Source organism: Pseudophryne corroboree, chromosome 6 (genome assembly GCF_028390025.1).
Source record: "Pseudophryne corroboree isolate aPseCor3 chromosome 6, aPseCor3.hap2, whole genome shotgun sequence".
NCBI lineage: Eukaryota > Metazoa > Chordata > Amphibia > Anura > Myobatrachidae > Pseudophryne > Pseudophryne corroboree.
The window spans coordinates 94,345,624-94,370,692 of record NC_086449.1 but is presented as its reverse complement, the minus strand read 5'-3'; the positions used below and the strand labels follow the sequence as shown (position 1 = coordinate 94,370,692).

At 42.3% G+C, this 25,069-nt stretch overlaps 1 long non-coding RNA gene across 1 annotated transcript in view; it reads left to right on the top strand.

The window, feature by feature from the left end:
- The window catches only part of LOC134934864 (uncharacterized), a 144,376-nt gene that overhangs the window by 69,409 nt on the left and 49,898 nt on the right, over positions 1 to 25,069 (top strand). The window contains exons 2-3 of the long non-coding RNA XR_010179830.1: positions 1,608 to 1,716; positions 4,411 to 4,536. This is a non-coding gene — a long non-coding RNA (uncharacterized LOC134934864). The remainder of the gene's footprint in view (positions 1 to 1,607; positions 1,717 to 4,410; positions 4,537 to 25,069) is intronic.

Genomic DNA, 25,069 nt, shown 5'->3' with positions numbered 1-25,069 from the left:
TCCAGCACTAACTTTGTAAATATAGGGCCGGTGTTATATTTCCAAAGACTATTCCAGAAAAATGCTCCAACACACAAGACTCTGGCACAGTGCTAGAGCCTCTCATACGCTGCTGCTGGGTTTTTTTTTTCCATTCTTTTTTTTAAAAGTGGGGGCCCACAGATACATCCACATACGCCCCTACCCCCTTTTTAATATGCCTGTGCTGAAAAGCCACATTATTTATATTTTTACTAGTGTAACTGTCAACCTACATGTTGTAAGGCTGCTAAGGAGCCATTGTGGGTTATAGGCCCTACACACTGGCCGATTTTCTGAAAGATATGAACGATCTCGTTCATAAATGAACGAGAACTCGTTCATATCTTTCAGTGTGGAGACTCCAGCGATGAACGATGCGCGGCCCCCGCGCTCGTTCATCGCTGGTCTCCCGTCGGCTGTGCATGCAGGCCAATATGGACGATCTCGTCCATATTTGCCTGCACTTCAATGCAGCCGCGTGACGGGGGGAGTGAAGAAACTTCACTCCCCCCGTCACTGCCCCCCCGCCGCCGGGTCGCTCGTCGGCCGTATCGGCCGTCGGGCGCCTCGGCGGCGCATTGTGATATGTGTAGGGCCCCTAAGTGTGAAGCAAGCTACTGTCCGAGAGCTGTGATAGTGAATAGGGCAATGAAACTTTAAAGCACTGTGGGGCAGATGTATTAAACCTGGAGAAGTGATAAAGCAGTGATAAGTGCAAGGTGATAACGCACCAGCCAAATATGTAAGTTGACAGTTAGGAGCTGATTGGCTGGTGCATTATCACTTTCCACTTATCACTGCTTTGTCACTTCTACAGGGTTAATACATCTGCCCCTGTGTTTCCTTAGCAATAATGAAATCAGTCCAGAGATACCCTATGAGATCAGGCATGATTACATATCCCAGAACTAATATACACAAAACAGCTGCACAGTCAATAGGGAATATCCCCAATCAAGTCCCTGATTAGAACATCACCCCAATGACGGCTACAACTAGCTCATTCTGGGAGATGCTGTAATTGATCATATAAAAGCCTATAAATAGGTTAAGCAGTTTATTTCACAAAAATAAAAGTAATATAATTGATCTTCAACTGAGATGACGCAAGCAGCAGGACATTTACAGGCTCCTCCTCCTCCTCATCCAATATGTATATGACACAAGCTGCCCTGGAACCCTCCTGCAATCAGCTACTAATTTCAGAGATCCAGAACGCAAGTGTGAGCCAGGGAAGAAGGTGTCGGAATAAGATGAGCCACTAATTTACTTAAATAACACATTTATTGGCTGTTCTTTATCTTAAAAAAAATCCTGATTTTAACAGAAACATGCCAATATATCAATTAAAGAGCAGAACCAAATAATAAAAGCAAGTATAAATGTAAAACAGAATTAAGTATTACATGGAATTAAGTATTACATGTAAAAGTTAAAACACGTTTTAAGATTAAGGACATGCTGGGCCACAGTATTTTTTTTTCCTATAAAAAGCTACGCGTTGATACAAGCCTTGCAGCAACTTCCAGACACTAGTTAAGTAATCACACAGTTATTTTGTTCATTTTTTTTTCATTATTTCACAGATTTCCTCCTGTTTCCAGAACTAATTATAAGAATTACAGATTGTACTCCAAAATTTGCAGCTACTGTGTACTGCTGAGTATCATCAGGAATAAAACAATGATGAACCAGGTGATAATACTGTGTACCATGAACTTTACGCATACTTGCCTACCTGACCCACTCCATGAGAGAGAAAATGCTCTGTTCCTGGACTTTCCTGGTAATGTATGATTGCCATCACCTGTGGTGAGCTAGTTCATTGATAAGAAAGGTGTTTCACCACAGGTGACTGCAATCATACATTACCAGGACAGTCCAGGAACAGAGCATTTTCTCCCTCATGGAGAGGGTCAGGTAGGCAAGTATGGCTTTACATTACAATAATTGTTTTAGCTTATGTTTTAATTACTCCTGAAACCTTGTTCATGAGTTTTTACAGAAAACACCTTAAGCATTTCTAAAGGGCCCTACTCACTGGCCGACCCGCCGCCGAGCTGCCCGACGGCGGATACGGCCGACGAGCGACCCGGCGGCGGGGGGGCAGTGACGGGGGGGAGTGAAGTTTCTTCACTCCCCCCGTCACGCGGCTGCATTGAAGTGCAGGCAAATATGGACGAGATCGTCCATATTGGCCTGCATGCACAGCCGACGGGAGACCAGCGATGAACGAGCGCGGGGCCGCGCATCGTTCATCGCAGGAGTCTCCACACTGAAAGATATGAACGAGTTCTCGTTCATTTATGAACGAGATCGTTCATATCTTTCAAAAAATCGGCCAGTGTGTAGGGCCCTTAACAAGCACTATATAGAGTAACTGATACTCTTATCAGTACTTGACAGCTGCTTACATAGTGGAATATCTGGCAGCAACAGCCAAAGGGTGCGGTATGGAAGGTTGACAGTAACTAGGTCAACAGTGTCTAGGTCGTCCACTATTGGTCGATGGTAACTAGGTCGACAGGGTCTCTAGGTTGACAGGGTCTCTTCTGTCGACATGGTCTAGGTCAGTGTTTCCCAACTTTGGTCCTCAAGGCACACTAACAGTCCTGGTTTTAGTGATATCCAGGCCTAAACACAGGTGACTTAATTAGTACCTTAGTTATTTTGATTTAACCATCTGTGCTGAAGCCTGGATATCACTAAAACCAGGACTGTTGGTGTGCCTTGAGGACCGTGGTTGGGAATGCCTGGTCTAAGTCGACAGGTCAAAAGGTCGACAAGAGTTTTTTATGTTTTTTTGGTATTGTTTTCTCTGTACAGTGACTGGGAACCCCAATTAGTGCACCATGTCCCCTCACATGGCTCGCTTCACTCCGCTACCGCTGCGCTCGGCACAGGTTACTATTCCCAATCATAGTCCGCGTGGATCGTTAAGTATGAAAAAGTTCAAAAAAAGACAAAAATAGTTAAAAACTCATGTCGACCTTTTGACCTGTCGACCTAGAGACCCTGTCGACCTAGAGACCCTATCGACCTAGTTACTGTCAACTAATAGCGGATGACCTAGTTACTGTCGACCTCGTTACTGTCGACCTAGAGACCAGATCCCACAGCCAAGAGTTAGTACTGCTATCCAGTGGAAAGCCTGTGATTTAGTCTGTATTATCAGTGGATCTGAGGGGGGGGGGGGGGGGTGCTAAATACCCTGGCACTGGTCTGATGGAGGGGCCCAGTGGGTGATCTGGGCCCCCTCCCCCATACCTAGCAGCTCTTCTCAGCGCAGCACACACCAGGGAAGCTCTTAAAATACAACTATTTCTGCATTTTTATCCTAAGGTTACATGACCACGCCTCCTGTGATTAGGCCATGCCCCCTGAAAAGTATCTGGTCCCAACCAGGCTCTCTACTGCTCTGTATATCATTCTGTAGCAACCAAAAACAGATGACACGCAAAGTATATGTAAAATCAGGCGAAGTGTCTGGGGCTTGAAGTCGGAGTGGAGGCTGGGTGCAAGAAGCTGGGAGGCTTATGAAATTCCTGCCCATGAGCATAGGTGAAGAATCAGGTTATCAAGGGTGGAAGCTGGCCTGGAACCGGCTATGCAGGCTACCGGGCAGGAACCGGTTATGCTGGGTAACAAGCTGGGATAGGCTAAGCTGGATACCTGTCTGGAACCGATTATGCAACGGAGAGTTAACCAGGCTGGTACTGGAAATACAGTATATGTCCCTAGGCCAAAACCAGCAGCAGGAATGGGACTGGTAGATTAAATTACTGGCAGGGACCAGTAGTGCTACTGCAGAACAGTTACCACGATGAAACTGGTAGTAGTGTTCGCTGGCTGGGATCAGCAGTGTTTCTGCGGAAAAATCCACCAGGCTGGAACTTGTAGCACTGTATGCTGGCTGGGACCAGTAATGCTACTGCGGGGAAATCAACCAAGCTGGGACTGGTAGTACTGATTACTGCAGAGGAGTTAATTGCTGAACAAGAGGTCTGGAGCTGACAAGTTTAGTTGCACTGGCAAACTACCAGCGCTGCAGAAGTGCCTTTTATAGAGCTTGTAGGGATCTGATTGGTGGTGGGAGTCATGTGGCCAGGGGGTGACACGTAATTTGCTATTCGGGAGCCAGGTGACTGTGGACAAGAGCCCAGGAGATAGAGATGGTGGGCTCCCATATCCTCAGACATAAAATACGGTCACTAAAAAAATCAGTTGTGTAGGCAAAGTAGGACTAATCACAAGATGTCTGCAGTACTGCACCCATAGAATATGCTTCAGGTATACCTCATATGGTATTGAATGTACAGTATTAGGCAGTGGTAAGTAGAATTGTTTAGAGAAATATTTTTTCAACAGGAAACGTGGTTTTTATTGTAGCCGCAGCAACTGGGAGAGGACTGATGATTGGATGACCCTGGTTAACGGCAGACTCCTCTCCAGTCGAAAGAGACAGTGATAATGCATCGGCTTTACGATTCTTGTAGCCTGAATGAAATGTCCCTTGTAAGTCAAATCTCGAAAAGAACGTGGCCCAGCCGGCTTGTTATGCATTTACACAGTGAGTTGTTTCTAAGTTAAAGCAAGTTTTTAAGATCTATAGTTATGGTTATTGGAAAGTGGGCTTTTTCTAGAAGATGTTTCTAATCTTCTAAAGCTAATTTTATAGCCAAATGCTCTTTGTCTCCAGTAGTGTAATTGAATTTTGTTGGTAAAACTTGCATGAAAAATACTCACAGGGATGAAGTTGTCCATAATCAGATCTCAGAGATAACACTGCCCCCAATGCCCACGGCAGAAGAATCCACCTCCAGGATGAATGGGCGTGAAGGATCAGTATGACATAAAACTGGAGCTAAATTGTAGGATTGTTTCAAATGTAGAAATGCTGTTCTTGACTCCTTGTACCATTTAGAAGGATTTTATTAGCATAGTTTTTTATTAGCATAGTTTTGAAGACAGTAGGAGCATTGCAGAGTCCAGACGGCATAACAAGGTGTTCATAATGACCATAACGGGTTTTGAAGGCAGTCTTCCATTCATCTCCACCACGTATATGGATGGGGTTGTAAGCTCCTCTGAGATCAAGCTTAGAGAAATTCACTACTCCCTTGACTCAGTCAAATAACTTGGATATGAGAGGAAAGGATAGTGGTTCTTGATGGTGATCTCATTTAACCTCTGATAATTAATATAAGGTCTAAGACCCAGTGGCGTAACAAGCGTGGGGTGAGCAGGGTGCGTGCCCTGGGCACCGTGGCATGCCCAGCAGAGGGGGGCACCACCGACACTTGCATGGCCCACTCACCCACTGTGCCATCATTGCGGCTGCCCGTACTCCGGCGTTGAAGTATCGCGCCACTCGCCAATCAGTTCTGTACTCCCACCGTCCACCATACCTGTCGCACCACCTGTTTGCTTCCACCTGCCGCGAGCGTGACCACTATTTGTCACGCACCCCCTGTCTGATGAGCGGAGCACCAGAGCCTAAGCCTGATGAATGCCTCACCCACTCCCGGTTCCCAGCTCCCGAAAGGTACGGGTGGGGAAAGGAAGTGGGAGGGAGGGGGGGAGGAGTGAGTAGTGACTTTGACTTTCCGGCACATCTGGATCCCTGGTGCTCCATTTCAGCAGCAGATGCGATGCCATTTGTAGCACAGAACTGTGCAAACAGCAGAGCTGATCTACAATGCCGTAAATGGGTGCATACAGTTTGGGACAGTTAGGAAGGGACGGAGCGGTGCAAAACTCCTTATGGTGAGAACTAATTTAATTACCCTGTAGCGTTCCCCACGATCTCCCGTAATTCCTCCTCCAGCCATCTGGAGGTAAATATGGAGGAAGCAGTGGAAGTATGCTCTTCTCTCCTCCATGTCTCCTGTAGATGCGCAGTTTCCCACGCCATTAAGTAACTGAGCAGGTGACTAGAATTAGAAGAGGGGGGGGGGGGTAAGGAGACACACAAGATAGGCTTAGAAGTGTGGGGGGAGAGAGACACACAGAAAGCTATAGAATGAGGGGGGGACTTGGGGAGACACACAGAGACATAGAATGAAGGGGGGACTCAGGGAGACACAATGAAGTTGGGGAGGCTGCTTGACACAGAAGGAAAAGGTAATGGTGAGAGACACAGGCAGAACATTATTTATTTATTTATTACCAGTTATTTATATAGCGCACACATATTCCGCAGCGCTTTACAGAGAATATTTTTTGGCCATTCACATCAGTCCCTGCCCCAGTGGAGCTTACAATCTATATTCCCTACCACATGTACACACACATTCACGCTAGGGTTAATTTTGTAGGGAGCCAATTAACCTACCAGTATATTTTTGGATTGTGGGAGAAAACCGGAGTACCTGGAGGAAACCCACGCAAGTACGGGGAGAATATACAAACTCCACACAGTTAGAGCCATGGTGGGAATCAAACCCATGACCTCAGTGCTGTGAGGCAGTAATGCTAACCATTACACCATCCGTACTGCCATGAACATGAAAAGATGCAGGGGAGGTTATGATATACTGGGTGACGATGCATGGATATGTGATGGTGTGCTGGGAGACGATGCAGCGGGAGGTGATGGTGTGCTGAGAGACGGCACAGGGGGAAGTGAAGGTGTGCTGAGAGACTACGCAGGGTGGGATGTGATGGTGTGCTAAGAGACGACGGAGTGGCAGGTGATGGGGTGCTGAGAGATGCAGGGGGAGATGATAGTGTGACTGAGAGATTATGCAGGGGGAAAATTATGGTGTAGCTGAGAGATGCAGGGTGGAGATGATGGTGTGGCTGAGAGATGCAAGGGGGAGATGGTGTGGCTGAGAGACTCAGAGGGCAGGAGGTGACACGAGTCTGGTTGAACCGCTGTTGTATGATGCTGACCTTGTTAATATTGCTACAAAAACAGGCATCTTCTGGATGATGTGATCTCCTACATGAATAATGAATACCAACTGCAGACGCCATCTGCCTCAGAAAATACATTTCTTCAGAGTTTCCACATTGTGAGAAATCATCATATATGTAAGGTGCATGTAGAATTGCAAAGAGAGGATCAGATGTATTAAGTCTGGAGACGGCATAAGGAAGTGATAAACCAGTGATAAGTGCAAGGTGATAAACACACCAGCCAATTAGCTCCTAACTGTTAATTTACATATTGAAGCTGATTGGCTGGTGCGTTTATCACCTTGCACTGGTTTATCATTCCTTATGCCTTCTCCGTATTACATAATTATGCCCCAATGTTCCCAGTGTGACGAGAATCAGGTGGCGTGTCATATGTTGACACACCCTATTTCCAGTGGTCACACCCCTTCTGGTATGTGACCATGCCCATTTTTTGCCACACGCCGCACATACTTTGAGGTTTTTTTTTTTTTTGGGGGGGGGGGGCACTATTCTGAATCTTGCTCTAGGCTCCAAAAACCCTAGTTACGCCTCTGCTAAGACCTACATCTTTCTTATATACAAAAAAGAAACCTGCCCCTGTAGGTGAGGTAGATAGTAATGTGAATTGGACTGGATAACGACTCAAGTTTAAGAGCCAATGTGAAAACGTTCCCAGCGGCTACAGAATCAGTTAGAGCCTGCAGGTATTTAGACTCTTGGCCATGCCTAAGTCAAAAAGATAGTAAAATCTGGTTCAGATGGAGAACTTTGTGCTACGCATAACCTGACTTCTCTGATACATAGTAACATAGTATTTGAGGTTGAATAGAGGCAAATTGCCCATCGTGTTCAACCTGTTTTAAGTTGTGATGATTCTACATACTTGCTAAATAATGTTTTATGACTAGTTAGCTACTATAACTCATGTTACCCCCGGATTAACCACGTTGATATTTTAAGTATTATAACCTTGGATATCTTTTTCATTCAGAAATTTATCCATTCCTTTTTTTAAATCCAATTACAGAGTCCGCCATTACCACCTTCTCTGGTAGTGAATTCCACATCCCGATTGGCCTAACAGTGAAGAACCCTTTCCTCCGTTGCGTTCGGAACTTTCCTCCAGTCGCAGCGAGTACCCACGTGTCCTAAACTCTGTTCTTTTAATAAATAATTCCTCTGATAACTCTCTGTGATGTCCCTTAACATATTTGAAGATATTAATAATATCTCCTCTTAGGTGCCTCTTTTCTAGTGTATACATATTCAGCCTAGTAAGTCTTTCCTTATAGTCCAGTCCTTCTAGGCCTTTAATCAATTTAGTAGCTCGCCTTTGAACACATTCAAGTTCACTGATGTCTTCTTTATACAATGGTGCCCAAAAACTGAACACAATATTCCAGGTGCGGACGTACCAATGCCTTATACAGCGGCAGGATTACATTCGAGTCCCTTGACTCAATTCCCCTTTTTATGCACGTTAGCACCTTACTTGCCTTCTTTACTGCGTTTTGCATTGTGTACGGTTATTAAGCCTATTATCAATGAATACCCCCAAATCTTTTTCCAACTCTGTTTCCCCTAGGCGTTCCCCATTTAATATGTAGGATGCAAGTTTGTTTTTAGTCCCAAAATGCATAACCTTGCATTTGTCTGTATTGAACCTCATTTTCCATTTAGACGCCCAGAGTTCAAGTTTAGATAGATCATTCTGCAAGGACTCCACATCCAATTCTGAATTAATTACTTTACACAGTTTAGTATCATCTGCAAAGATTGACACTGTGCTTTCCAGGCCTTTTTCTAGGTCATTGATAAATATGTTGAACAGTAGTGGTCCGAGTATGGACCCTTGTGGTATTCCGCTGACTACTGGGGACCAGGTTGAGGACTTCCCGTTGACCACTAGTCGCTGTACCCTGCTATCCAACCAGCTGCTTATCCATGTGCAAATAGTTTTTCCTAGGCCAATCTCCTTTAATTTGATCATCAGTCTCCTGTGAGGAACTGTATCGAAGGCTTTTGCAAAATCTAGGAAGACCACATCCACTGCTTTTCCTTGATCAAGATTGATGCTCACTTCCTCGTAGAAGCTAATTAAGTTAGTCTGACATGACCTGTCCCTCACAAACCCATGCTGGTTCTTGCTAATAATCCTAGCGGACTTTAGATACTCCTGTATGACATCCCTTAGAATTCCTTCCAATATTTTCCCCACTATAGATGTTAAACTAACTGGTCTGTAGTTTCCCGGAAGATTTTAAGATCCCTTTTTAAATAATGGCACTACCCCAGCTATACGCCAATCCTTCAGTACCATGCCTGATCTATTTGAACTATTGAAAATCAAGTATAGGGGTCGTGCTAGTTGTGAACTAAGCTCCATAAGAACCCTCGGGTGAAGTCCATCAGGACCAGGTGATTTATTAATCTTAATTTCGCTTAGTCTCTCCCGGACTACTTCTTTGCTTAACCAAGTATCTTACCATGAATCATTACTGTCACAATTATTATGCTCTACTCCCACCATCAGTTCTTCACTGGTGAATACTCAGTGATCGCGCTGAGACCAAAAAAAAGTGGGTCCCAGGGACCCCTCACTTTTAAAAATTGGGGTCCTACTTGTCCTTTTCTGGGTCCCATCGGAATGAAGGTTTTAATTAGTCTTATTAATGATTCAAACATAAAAACACAAACTTGATTTGGACACTACAAAAGGGGTGCAAGGGGGAGGATGGGGTGACGATGCTGCTGGGCTGTGTAGCATACAGGACACCCCGCACTTTAGATGTAATTAGACATTTTGGTGACCTTGTGGCAGAAAGAGAATTGGTTCTCCCGCACGGAGACTGAAAACTGTGACAGTGCGCGCCGAAGGCGCGCTGGAATTTTTTAGGGGCGTAGCTTCGTGGGGAAGAGGCGTGGTCACATAATAGTACCAATTCACATTATTCCACACAGTAGTGCCGCTTATACACATTGCACCAGGTAGAACCTCCTATACACACTGAGCCAAGGAGAGCACGTTATTCACATTGCACCACACATTGCACCAGGTAGAGCACGTTATACACATTGCGCCACACATTGCACCAGGTAGAGCACGTTATACACATTGCGCCACACATTGCACCAGGTAGAGCACGTTATACACATTGCGCCACACATTGCACCAGGTAGAGCACGTTATACACATTGCGCCATCCATTGCACCAGGTAGAGCACGTTATACACATTGCGCCACACATTGCACCAGGTAGAGCACGTTATACGTATTGCGCCAGGTATAGCACGTTATTCACATTGCGCCAGGCAGAGCACGTTATTCACATTGCACCAGGCAGAGCACGTTATTCACATTGCGCCAGGTAGAGCACTTAACAATTATATGATTAAAAAACAGGACAACATTATTAAATAATACATTTTCTATATGTAATGGCTTTATGGTGCCGCTATAATAGAGCCCCAGACTGGATTTAGACACTACAAAAGTGTTGTGGGGGAGGGAGGGTGACAATGCTGCTGGGCTGTTATCATATCGGAAGTATGCATTCAGGATCCTGGCTGTCGGGATCCCAGCAGCCGTAATACCGATGCCGGAATCCTGACAGCAGCCACAATACCAACACTGGCATCCAGAGGTGATCAGGATCCCGGCAACGATATCCTGACAGTCAGGATCCTGAAGGGAAGTATGCACTGCCGCCACTGGTTTAGCGTGCGGGTGGGAAGGGGGGGGGGGGGGGGTTAGGATATGGTGTTGGGGAGGGTTAGGCTGCAGAGGGGGGGGGGGGGTATAAGTGTTAGGCACTAAGGGGGTGGGTTAGGTTTAGGCTGCGGGAAACGGAGGGTTAGGGGTGGGAGGTTAGGGTACCCTCTGCACTCGTCACTCTTGTCGGCTTTGCTGCGATCGGGATGCTGGTGTCGGTATACTAAATGCCAACATCCTGACGACGACTTCGGACACTTGGTACAACCACTGGATTTGAGTCATGCTGCCTGTAATTTATGTGCTGACTGATCAACTTCAGTGACACTCACTGTGCTGGCTGCCTTTACAGTAACCAGCGGCAACCAGCAGTAACCAACAGCAACCAGCAGTAACCAACAAAGGCAGCCAGCACAGTGAGTGTCACTGAAGTTGATCAGTCAGCACATAAATTACAGGCAGCATGACTCGAATCCAGTGGTTGTATCAAGGGTCCTGTATGCTGCAGAGACCAGCAGCACTGTCACCCTCTCGCCTCACCCCCACTCCATACCACAAAAATGTTGCGTTTAACACCTGTTTGCAGGCGCCATGCAGCCCCCATCTCCGCCATCCCACCGATATGAGCAGCCCCCCAGCCGCCACCGCAAGTCCAGCTCACCCCTCCGCACAGCAAGCACAGTCCCCGGTCACCGGCGTTCAACATCCCCGCAGCACAGTGTGTAGCGCGCCGCAGAGCCGTCCTCACTGTCTGTCCGGCTCCCGTGAAGCTCCAGCGGGTGATCGGCGGGGGGGGGGGCGTCCTCACTCTGTCCGGCTCCGTGAAGCTCCAGCGGGTGATCGGCGGGGGGGGGCGTCCTCACTCTGTCCGGCTCCGTGAAGCTCCAGCGGGTGATCGGCGGGGGGGGGCGTCCTCACTCTGTCCGGCTCCCTTGAGGCTCCAGCGGGTGATCGGGGGGGGGAGGCGGGCCGCACCGCCACAAGAGGACTTATAGAAGACCAGCTTCAGCGGAGCATCTTGCCCCCGGTGTGATGTGTGTGCGCGGTGTAGGGGGCGGGGCCTTCTGGGTGCATGCGGATAGAGAGATGCGGCGGTGATTGGATGGGAAGACAGAGTCTCCTATTGGTGCAGTGATACACAGCGCGTCCTATGGGACCCGCTCATTTTTTAAAACCGGGTACGTCTCTTCTTGTAGCGCGTAAAAACGCGCTATAGCGCGTATTTTGCGATCACTGAATACTGATGAAAATAATTTGTTCAGTATTTCTGCTTTTATTTCGTCATCATTTATCAATTCTCCTAATTCATCTTTTAATGGACCTATATTCTCCTTTTTTCCATTTATGTATTTAAAAAACTTTTTAAGATTGGTTTTACTCTCTATAGCGATTTGCTTTTCATTTTCCATTCTAGCTGCTCTTATTGCTTTTTTGCATTTCTTATTACACTCCTTGTAATACGTGAAAGACTCCTCATTTCCATTAAATCTAAATGCTTTGAAAGCCCACTTTTTTTTAATCCATTTCTGCCTTCACCTTCTTGTTAAGCCACATCAGTTTGAGTTTAATACTCCTGCGTTTACTGCCCATGGGAATAAAGTTATGAATATTACTATCCAGCAACCCTTTTAAAACATCCCACATTTCCGAAGTGTTCTTGTTATTAAACAGAACCTCCCACTCTATGTCGTTAAGTGCACATCTAAGCATACTGAAATTAGCCTTCCTAAAGTTAAAAGTTTTGGTGGAACCCCTGTAGCTATGTTTCCTGAAACTGATGTCGAATGTTATCATATAGTGATCACTGTTACCCAAAGACTCCCCAACTTTAGTGTTTGTTATAATGTCCACATTATTAGTAATTACTAGATCCAGGGTAGTTTTACACCTAGTTGGGTCCTCGACTAATTGAGACAACTAGTGATCCCTAAACATATTTAAGAACCTGCTGCCCCTCGCTTTAGCACATGAATCGTTACTCCAGTTTATATCCAGGTAATTAAAATCCCCAATGACAAGGATGTCCCCCAATCCCACAGCCGTTTTGATTTGCTGCAATAGTTGTTCTTCCTCATGTATGCTAATATCCAGCTGTTTGTAGCACGTGCCTATGACTAGTTTTTTTGCATCAATTCCCCCACTTGAGATTTCCACCCATAGTGACTCCACGTTTTCGCCGGTCTCCTCATAGATAACCTCCTTTAGGTATGGTTTAAGTGATGGTTTAACATAAAGACATACACCTCCTCCTCTTTTGTTAGCCCTGTCCCTCCAAAAAAGAGAATACCCCTCCAAGTTAGCAACCCAGTCGTGAGAGTCGTCCCACCATGTTTCCGTAATACCTATAATGTCATACTCAGCCTTTGATGCTAACAATTCCAATTCCCCCATTTTACCTGCTAGACTTCTTGCGTTTGCAAGCATACATTTTAGTTTATCGGTTCCTTTATTTGTTTGTTTTCCTAAAGATTTCCCATCCTGGTTAACTAGTGCATCCGTAGAGTTACTGATACAGACTGTCCTTCTCGCTCCCTCTCCAACCCCACCATACTTAGTATTGCCCACCTTACTTTTCTCTTTGGTCAACCCAATGTTCCCATCTAAAATCACCGCCCTCACATAAGTATTTTCCCTTAAGTCCTGTACAACATTTTCTATAGTCTGTAATGATGACACATAATTGTTATTATTGAATGCTTTAGCAATACCTTTCTTAACACCCTTAATAGAACCCATGTATATACCCTTACCGGCTGTACTTTCCCTCCCCCCTTCTCCACCCCCATTTATCTCACTACCCCATCCCTACTACACTCGCTGCATGACCCATAGTTTCTAGCTAAACCCTCCCCCCAGGCTCCTAGTTCAAAAGCTCTTCCAACCTACTAACCATCCTATCCCCCAGCACCGCAGCCCCTTCCTCATTCAGGTGCAATCCGTCACAAGAAAAAAGATGGCGCCTGACTGAGAAGTCCGCCCAGTGTTCCAAGAACACAAACCCCTCTTTCCTACACCAGTCTCTGAGCCACACATTTACCTCCCAAATCTCCCTCTGTCACATAGTAACATAGTAACATAGTATCTGAGGTTGAAAAAAGACAATTGTCCATCGAGTTCAACCTATTTGTGGTGTCCTATGCATGATGATTTGACTAAAATTTCTGACTGATGCTGCTGTCAGCCATTGCATTTTATCCCTATTTATAGTAACTATAATGCATGACTATGCACCATACCCCTGGATATCCTTTTCCAATAGGAATTTATCTAACCCATTCTTAAAGGTGTTGACAGATTCCGCCATTACAACTCCCTCGGGCAGGGAATTCCAAACACGTATTGTCCTTACCGTGAAAAAGCCTTTACGCCGTATTGTGCGGAATCTCCTCTCCTCTAACCTGAGCGAGTGTCCACGAGTCCTCTGTGTTGATCTAACCAAAAACAGGTCCCGCGCAAGCTCTGTGTATTGTCCCCTTATATATTTGTAGATGTTGATCATATCCCCTCTTAGTCTCCGCTTTTCCAATGTAAACATGCCCAGTCTTTCAAGCCTTTCCTTGTATTCCATCGTCTCCATGCCCTTAATTAGTTTGGTCGCCCTCCTCTGTACCTTTTCAAGCTCCAGGATATCCTTTTTGTAGTACGGTGCCCAGAACTGTACACAGTATTCAAGGTGTGGCCTCACTAGTGATTTATATAACGGGAGTATAATACTCTCGTCCCTAGCATCAATACCCCGTTTTATGCATGCTAATATCTTATTAGCCTTCTTTGCTGCAGTCCTACTTTGGATACTACTTCTTAGCTTGCTATCTATGAGGACACCTAAGTCCTTTTCCAGTACAGAATCCCCTAATTTAACCCCATTTAGTAGGTAGGTGTAATTTTTGTTCTTGTTACCACAGTGCATTACCTTACACTTGTCTGTGTTGAAGCGCATTCTCTATTTGGCTGCCCATGCTTCTAATTTAACTAAGTCGTTCTGAAGAGACTCGGCATCCTCCTCTGTATTTATAGCCTTACACAATTTGGTATCATCTGCAAAAATTGACACCATGCTCTCTAGACCTTCTGTTAGGTCGTTAATGAAAATATTGAACAATAGCGGTCCTAATACTGAGCCTTGCGGCACACCACTTAGCACTTCAGTCCAAGTTGAAAAAGATCCATTAACCACAACGCGCTGCTTCCTATTATCTAACCAGTTTTTGACCCAAGTGCATATTGTGCTTCCTAGCCCTGATTCTTGTAGCTTGTATATAAGTCTCCCTGGGCTAGCGCATTGCACTGGTAATATTTCGGAGAAAATTACCTTAGATGTCCTTTTTTTTTGTTTCTGGCCTAAGCCCCTATAATCTTTCTTAAGGACATCCCACCTACCACTAACTTTAACGTTGGTGCCAATGTGCACCAAGACCGCCGGGTCTTTCCCAGCCCCTCCCAACAATCTATCTACCCGGACCGCGATGTGCCATACCCGAGCACCCGGGAGACAACAGACTGTACGGCGATCACGGTCCCGGTGGCAGATTGCCCTATCTGCCTTCCTAATGATAGAGTCCCCTACCACCACCATCTGCCTGGGCGCCTCTGTAGCTTTCATCCCATCTGAGCCAGAGGGACCACTCCTCCGGTTGCTAGAGGGAGCTGTCTCCTCCGGCTCCGTCATCTCGTCGCTATCATCCACCGAATCTTCGTCCAATCGGGCAAATTTGTTCGGGTTTGATAGATCCGAGATGTTGTGCCTCCCCCTCTTTTTCTCCCTTCTAACAGTGACCCAACTGCCTACCTGATTTTCCTCATCTACCAGTGACCCCTGCTGCAACTCCGCCACCATTCTAAAACTTCACTCGAGATTGTAAATATCCCTCAGTCGCGTAACGGTCTGCTCTAGATCAGTTACCTGGGCTTCCAGGGCAACCGTTTGCTCACATCTCATGCATATGTATTCGCCCTGGGTCGGCTGCTCCAGGTGCGCATACATCTTGCATGACATGCACTGAGTGAGACTCTCAATCATGGCCCCTCCCATTGTTTGAGAACTCAACTCCTTATTACCTTTTCGAAAGTACACTAAAGAGAATAAAAACCAAATAACCAATACAATCAATACACAATAAGTAAGTAATCAATACTTATCTGAGCGGGACCTCTCCTGCGGCACCGATACTCCACCTAGAGGTTGCAGTTGTTCCAGCTCACTGCACCTCCTTTTCACTCGGCTTCCAGCTCCTGCTTAAAAAAAAATGCCCCTCACACACGCACAATCACAGCCCCTCTGCTACTCCAAGTAAGAGACCCTCTCACTCACTCACAAGGTCAGCCCCTTGCAGCCTCACCAGAAGTTTAATGGTATTGCAAATATGTGTGTTCCTGATTGCGTATTATAAAACTCACCTTTTTCTGTATTCTAACTCACCTTCTGCTGATTCCAACTCACATACACTTACAAATCCAAGCTACTCTTTGAAATACAAGCTCCCTTACAATGAGCAACAAGCTCCCTTACAATGATACCAGTTAGGCTTGGGAGTTTCTGGATGCACACTCCTACTAGATACCAAGATACACACAGATCGCTGGTCTATTGGTGGAAATAGATTAAAATAAACAATGTTTCAAATAGGTTCAGCTGCAGCATCCACATGTACCTATTTTAGGGAAAAGGGACAGGGAGACTACTGCACTAGTAATGTAAACTGTACTATACTATTTGACCCCACATTGTTTACTATTTCATAAATTTGAATTAATTGTGGTGGTGCTACCACAGTTTGGATTGTTGCCAATGGTAAGAAACTTATTTACAAAAAGGGAAAAAGAATTGGTCTTAAGTGGCACACAGAAAAAAAGATTGATTATATAAAATATAACTTTTATTATGGTATTGTTAAAAAACCTGTAACTGTGAAATATTAAAAACCAACATACAATGACAAAACAAAGTGTGACATGTATTGTTAGAAAAATACACACTATACCCAGATTATCGTGCACTGCCCGTAAGTATAATTGATGGGTACTATGACCTCCTCTTATTGTTATGTGTTGTGCTTATTTCTTCCTAGATGTTAGTAAAGATTTTCTACACTCCTTGTATCACAATGACTAATTTCTTGTATTAGTTTCCTCCAAATCAAACTTTCTAATAAATTTGTGAATGCTTGTGTGTCACTGGTTGCTTTCAGTTGATTGATACTTAAGTGACCAATCTTCAATGGCTATATCACTGACCAGCACGCTAATCAACACCGTTATTAGTATTATGTGTTACTCTTCTATTACAGTGACTATCTTGTCCTGTGTCACTTGGGTCATATTCAATCTTTTAATATAATAAGTCAGATTTGCATTCCAGATTTCAAATACCTGTATTATATCTTGTAATAATTATCATACACACAACAGTAATCCATCATTCATACGTACTGTGCTGTAATTTATTTCCATATGCTGTACATGTGTGCTGTAACCAGTAACTGTTTATTATAGAAAACTATCAGAGGGGATTCACTGCAATACCCTTACAGATTTGAGTTTTGGTCAGTTGAAATAGACAGGTTTCCTCAATTGAGGATGTAATGCTTAAATTTAGTTGTCTGAAGAATTAATTGTACAGGTGCCAAGTGTATTGCCACTATGCATTGAATGTCAAACCCCCTGATACTCGCATTCACTTATTACACAGTGGCTTTCTATGTGTTCTCAATGATTACTAGAAAACTGCAGCATTTATATATCTGGATACACATATGAAATTGTACTTTATTTAATCTATTGTAGGTAGCTGCAGGATAGCTACCTACAATAAAGGAGAGCAACTTTTAAATATAAGCTTGTAGCTGATACATTGTTACTTTCAATATCAGCCACACAGCTATGTGTGATTAAATAATAAATGTAGTTAGTGAAAGCCTTCCATATGGCTGTATATAATGTACTGCTGTTTAGCACTTAGACACATAACACATGTGTTGCCACTATATGTAAAGTGTCAGATCCCTGACACTCGCATCAAGTTGTTACACAGTTGCTCTCTATGAGTTTTTAATGGTAAATAGAAGACTGCAGCGTTTATATTTCCAGATACCAGTGTGAGGTTACACTCAAATTAATCCTTTATAGGTAGCTGCAGAATGGCTAGGTACTCATTATCATGAAGGAACACAAAGAGTAAGCTTGTAGCTGATACACTTTTACTTGTAATGTCAGCCACACAGCTGTATCTAATTCACTAATAAATGCGGTCAGTGAAAATCTTCCATTCAATTGGAGGGAGCCATAGCTGTGTGTAAGGTATTAATGTTTAGATGCACTATACTCCTATGTTGAACCCTAAATACCTATATGCACCTCATTAAAGATATGTCAGACATTGGATCTCACTACAGTGTTATCATGCTGTCTTGTATTTGACTATTTGGCTGCCTTGCATTAACTTCATTCAGCATTAAATTCCATAGTCTAAGTCCTATACTGGTCCATCTATGTTAAGGAGTTTATTTTTTCTCTAAATCGTATGAAGACACAAACACATTCTATTGGCATGCACAATTAATTAACATTCTGGTATAGTGTGAACCGCCAACGCGCGTTTCACAGATAGTTTTTTCAGGGCTAACCAGAGTGTCTCCAGTAACCCGAATATCACAGTTTGGCCGCACCAATCACGAGACAGATTCTCCGTCATGTGATTTATTTATCCAATCGCGGTGCGGCTCCCTCTTGTGAGGGTTTAGACAGAGTAAGTCCGATCATGTGATACATCCCGGCCTGTCACGGAGCCTGAATAGTTTTTACTAGGGACAACAGTAATGTTATTTTCGTGTCTCCCGGTACGGCTTCCCTCTTCTGGTCCCGTGATATAACTGGACCAACCGGGGATGTGATGATGCTTCTCCCCTGGGATTATAAATATCGGAGCCCCATCAATAATATTAAACTGTATATGGTAAATCGGTGTTCTGTATTGAACGTAAGAAGCTTGTATACCTTATTTGTAAATAACGTGTAAACTGTACATATGTATTAAATACATCATTCCAAAAATTATGGCCACGTGTGCACAAAATAAATAAACCGTGAAAGAAACTCTCCTGTGATGTGCTGAAAAACATAAATGTGATCAAAAAGTGACAAAACCAAAACCACATTGTGTTGTATTGGATACATTTTATATAATGCACGCATTAAAACTTACTGTGATGTGTTCGTGAATGATAAAGGGGATGTTATAAGTGATATTAAACACTTATTCACGTGATGCGTGATGTGAGAACCTAAATTAAATTAAAGTGTTATTACAATGTGTTTACTGTAAGCTTGTGTCAGTGCTGCTTTGCAGTGAGTCATAACCACTAAAACAGTGTTATGATTTATTAATTTACCTAATGTGACCTTATTAAGTGTTATATACATGTTTCTTATGTTTTAAACTTTACCCTTCCTACTTATTAGATGTTATACAATCATCTTTTTCACCCATTAACATGTGCGGGCATTTCACTTATTATAGATGTGTATCGATGTATAAGGTTACAATAGTATTATATTAGCTTTTATTGTCAAAAGCAGGGGAGTAAGCTGATATGCATATGTGTATACAATAAAATAATATAATAATGCTCTTGGAGCTCCACTGGGAGTCTATCAGTTGATCTTATAAAAAACAAATTAAATATACTGTTTTTCAACCTCATTGGATACAAGGTGATCAGGTCGTTCTTATCCCCTGATATTGGTCCCTTAATGTTAATTGAATTAATTGTCTAATGAAATAGACATAGTATATAATTTTCCTTATTCTTTTTACAGGTTCTCCCGGACTCAGGCCATAGGGTGATTATTTTTTATTAAATTTTTTATATTTTTATTTCTATTTTTAATATATATTTTCTTGTTCTATTTTTCATCTTTAAATCTCACATTGTATTTTACTACTGTCTGGGGCTGGTAATCATAAGAATATAGTTATTCATCATAAGAACAATTTTGTCACCACTTATTTTGGCAAATCCCAGGTTCATTTACGGTTCCCAAATATCCGTACCATATCGTTATCTAATCTGTATGAATTACTGATGACTATGAGTTTTCAGTATTAACAATTTTTCCTCATTGTCACAATGGACAAAATCAGAAAAAATATGTATATGTATTTTGCATGTTGCATCCTTAATCTCTACCATCTAAATAAGGAGGAGAGAATCAAGGGATAAAACTTGCCATTAATGTAGATCCATAAGCACCTTATATCATCTGGATCTACCCACCGGAATTAATAAAGGATAAGTATCATCCTTTATATTCATTATGCACAAAGCAGGGACAAGTAGATTAGAGATATGATGAGTAACTATTGTACTCATTCAATCCCACTGGGTACAGACTGTCCATCAGGAAAATTAATTTTGTTTCCAACTTTAGCAGCTCATTATCCAAGTCGCCCCCTCTAATGCCCAGTTGGATGCTCTGCATGCCATAGGCTTTCAGACCTCCATTCTCACCTCCATGATGGTACAGGAAGTGTTTGGCTACTGATGTGAGGGTCTTAAATCTTCTTGCATCTTATTTAGCATTTTTAATATTGTTGGCATGCTCCAAGATCCGTACTTTAAGTGGTCGTATGGTTTTACCAATATACCATTTTCCACAAGGGCATTCTGGATGGTATACTACACCCATTGTGGTACAGCTTCTGAAATTCTGAATGGGCCACTTTTTCCCATACTTGTCAATGTAGAATTGCTTGGAAACCATGTACTTGCAGGCTTTACACCTGCCACATTGGAAGGAGCCTTTTTTATTGTAAAGTTGTTTCATAGGGGTCGAGAGGTGACTGAGAACCACTAAGTCACGTAAGTTCTTAGATCTTCTCCAACTACTCTGCACTTTAACAGGTAATAACTGGTTCAATGTCTTATCACTTCTTAATACTGGCCAGTGTTTTTGTAGTATTCCATTGATTTTCTTCCATTGTGGATTGAATTTGCTTATGAATCTAACTGGTTCATCTTTCTGATGTCTAACTTTGGGGGTTAAAAGAGAGTCTCTTGTATAGGTTTCCACATTTTTCGCAGCCATTTTGATGCTTCTATTACTGTAACCTCTCTTTCACAGGCGATCACAGACCTGTTTTTCACGTTCTAAATATGTTTCTTTGTTTGAACAATTCCTTTTTGTGCGTAGCAATTCTCCTTTGGGAATTGTTCTAATGGTAGCAGGTAAATGTGAGCTGTCGGCGTGGAGGATACTATTTGTCGCTGTTTTTTTACAAAAAATGTCAGTGCTGACCTTTCCATCTGTCTCAATTTTAATGCACAAATCCAGAAAGTTTATTTCTTTCTGGTTTTTCTCACCAGTAATTCTTAAATTCAGATCATTGTGATTCAGAATGGTGATAAATTCTTCCAGGAGTTCTCCGTCTGCTTCCCAAATAATCAGGACGTCATCAATATAAACGTAGGTACAATAGGATATGTTGGGTGTATTTCTCCAGGGTTTCATTGAACACGTGCTCCTTCTCCCACCATCCCAGGTAGAGGTTGGCGTACGATGGGGCACATGCTGTCCCCATCGCATGTGCCCCATCATACATTTTTCGTAAAAAAACAGCGACAAATAGTATCCTCCATGCCGACAGCTCACATTTACCTGCTATCATTAGAGCAATTCCCAAAGGGGAATCACTTCGCACAAAAAGGAATTGTTCAAACAAAGAAACATATTTAGAACGTGAAAAACAGGTCTGTGATCGCCTGAGAAAGAGAGGTTACAGTAATAGAAGCATCAAAATGCATCAAAATGGCTGCGAAAAATGTGGAAACCTATACAAGAGACTCTCTTTTAACCCCCAAAGTTAGACATCAGAAAGATGAACCAGTTAGATTCATAAGCACATTCAATCCACAATGGAAGAAAATCAATGGAATACTACAAAAACACTGGCCAGTATTAAGAAGTGATGAGACATTGAACCAGTTATTACCTGTTAAAGTGCAGAGTAGTTGGAGAAGATCTAAGAACTTACGTGACTTAGTGGTTCGCAGTCACCTCTCGACCCCTATGAAACAACTTTACAATAAAAAAGGCTCCTTCCAATGTGGCAGGTGTAAAGCCTGCAAGTACATGGTTTCCAAGCAATTCTACATTGACAAGTATGGGAAAAAGTGGCCCATTCAGAATTTCATCAGCTGTACCACAATGGGCGTAGTATACCATCTAGAATGCCCTTGTGGAAAACAGTATATTGGTAAAACCATACGACCACTTAAAGTACGGATCTTGGAGCATGCCAACAATATTAAAAATGCTAAACAAGACGCAAGAAAATTTAAGACCCTCACATCAGTAGCCAAACACTTCCTGTACCATCATGGAGGTGAGAATGGAGGTCTGAAAGCCTATGGCATGCAGAGCATCCAACTGGGCATTAGAGGGGGTAACTTGGATAACAAGCTGCTAAAGTTGGAAACAAAATTCATTTTCCTGATGGACAGTCTGTACCCAGTGGGATTGAATGAGTACAATAGTTACTCATCATATCTCTAATCTACTTGTCCCGGCTTTGTGCATATTGAAGATAAAGGATGATACTTATCCTTTATTAATTCCGGTGGGTAGATCCAGATGATATAAGGTGCTTATGGATCTACATTAATGGCAAGTTTTATCCCTTGATTCTCTCCTCCTTATTTAGATGGTAGAGATTAAGGGTGTAACATGCAAAATACATATACATATTTTTTCTGATTTTGCCCATTGTGACAATGAGGCAAAATTGTTAATACTGAAACCTCATAGTCATCAATAATTCATACAGCTTAGATAACGATATGGTACGGATATTTGGGAACCGTAAATGAACCTGGAATTTGCCAAAATAAGTGGTGACAAAATTGTTCTTATGATGAATAACTATATTCTAATGATTACCAGCCCCAGACAGTAGTAAAATACAATGTGAGATTTAAAGATGAAAAATAGAACAAGAAAATAATTATTAAAAATAGAAATAAAAAATATAAAAAATTAAATAAAAAATTAAATAAAAAATACCCTATGGCCTGAGTCCGGGAGAACCTGTTAAAATAATAAGGAAAATTATATACTATGTCTATTTCATTAGACAATTAATTCAATTAACATTAAGGGACCAATATCAGGGGATAAGAACGACCTGATCACCTTGTATCCAATGAGGTTGAAAAACAGTATATTTAATTTGTTTTTTATAAAATCAACTGATAGACTCCAAGTGGAGCTCCAAGAGCATTATTATATTATTTTATTGTATACACATATGCATATTAGCTTACTCCCCTGCTTTTGACAATAAAAGCTAATGTAATACTATTGTAACCTTATACATTGATACACATCTATAATAAGTGAAATGCCCGCACATGTTAATGGGTGAAAAAGATGATTGTATAACATCTAATAAGTAGGAAAGGTAAAGTTTAAAACATAAGAAACATGTATATAACACTTAATAAGGTCACATTAGGTAAATTAATAAATCATAACACTGTTTTAGTGGTTATGACTCACTGCAAAGCAGCACTGACACAAGTTTACAGTAAACACATTGTAATAACACTTTAATTTAATTTAGGTTCTCACAACACACATCACATGAATAAGTGTTTAATATCACTTATAACATCCCCTTTATCATTCACGAACACATCACAGTAAGTTTTAATGCGGGCATTATATAAAATGTATCCAATACAACACAATGTGGTTTTGGTTTTGTCACTTTTTGATCACATTTATGTTTTTCAGCACATCACAGGAGAGTTTTTTTCACGGTTTATTTATTTTGTGCACACGTGGCCATAATTTTTGGAAAAATGTATTTAATACATATGTACAGTTTACACGTTATTTACAAATAAGGTATACAAGCTTCTTACGTTCAATACAGAACACCGATTTACCATTTACAGTTTAATATTATTGATGGGGCTCCGATATTTAGAATCCCAGGGGAGAAGCATCATCACATCCCCGGTTGGTCCAGTTATATCACGGGACCAGAAGAGGGAAGCCGTACCGGGAGACACGAAAATAACATTACTGTTGTCCCTAGTTAAAACTATTCAGGCTCCGTGACAGGCCGGGATGTATCACATGATCGGACTTACTCTGTCTAAACCCTCACAAGAGGGAGCCGCACCGCGATTGGATAAATAAACCACATGACAGAGAATCTGTCCCGTGATTGGTGCGGCCAAACTGTGATATTCGGGTTACTGGAGACACTCTGGTTAGCCCTGAAAAAACTATCAGTGAAACGCGTGTCGGCGGTTCACACAATACCAGAATGTTAATTAATTGTGCATGCAAATAGAATGTGTTTGTGTCTTCATATGATTTAGAGAAAAAATAAACTCCTTAACATAGATGGACCAGTATAGGACTTAGACTATGGAATTTAATGCTGAATGAAGTTAATGCAAGGCAGCCAAATAGTCAAATACAAGACAGCATGATAACACTGTAGTGAGATCCAATGTCTGACATATCTTTAATGAGGTGCATATAGGTGTTTAGGGTGCAACATAGGAGTATAGTGCATCTAAATATCAATACCTTACACACAGCTATGGCTCCCTCCAATTGAATAGAAAAATTTTCACTGACCGCATTTATTAGTGAATTAGATACAGCTGTGTGGCTGACATTACAAGTAAAAGTGTATCAGCTACAAGCTTACTCTTTGTGTTCCTTCATGATAATGAGTACCTAGCCATTCTGCAGCTACCTATAAAGGATTAATTTGAGTGTAACCTCACACTGGTATCTGGAAATATAAACGCTGCAGTCTTCTATTTACCATTAAAAACTCATAGAGAGCAACAGTGTAACAACTTGATGCGAGTGTCAGGGATCTGACACTTTACACATAGTGGCAACACATGTGTTATCTGCCTAAGTGCCAAACATTATAAGTAAAAGTGTATCAGCTACAAGCTTACTCTTTGTGTTCTTTCATAATACTGAGTACCCAGCCATTCTGCAGCTACCTATAAAGGATTAATTTGAGTGTAACTTCACACTGGTATCTGGATATACAAACGCTGCAGTCTTCTATTTACCATTAAAAACTCATAGAGAGCAACTGTGTAACAACTTGATGCGAGTGTCAGGGATCGGACATTTTACATATAGTGGCAACACATGTGTTATGTGTCTAAGTGCTAAACAACAGTACATTATATACAGCCATATGGAAGGCTTTCACTAACTGCATTTATTATTTAATCACACATAGCTGTGTGGCTGATATTGAAAGTAACAATGTATCAGCTACAAGCTTATATTTAAAAGTTGCTCTCCTTTATGATACTAAGTATCTAGCTATCCTGCAGCTACCCACAATAGATTAAACAGAGTACAATTTCATATGTGTATCCAGATATATAA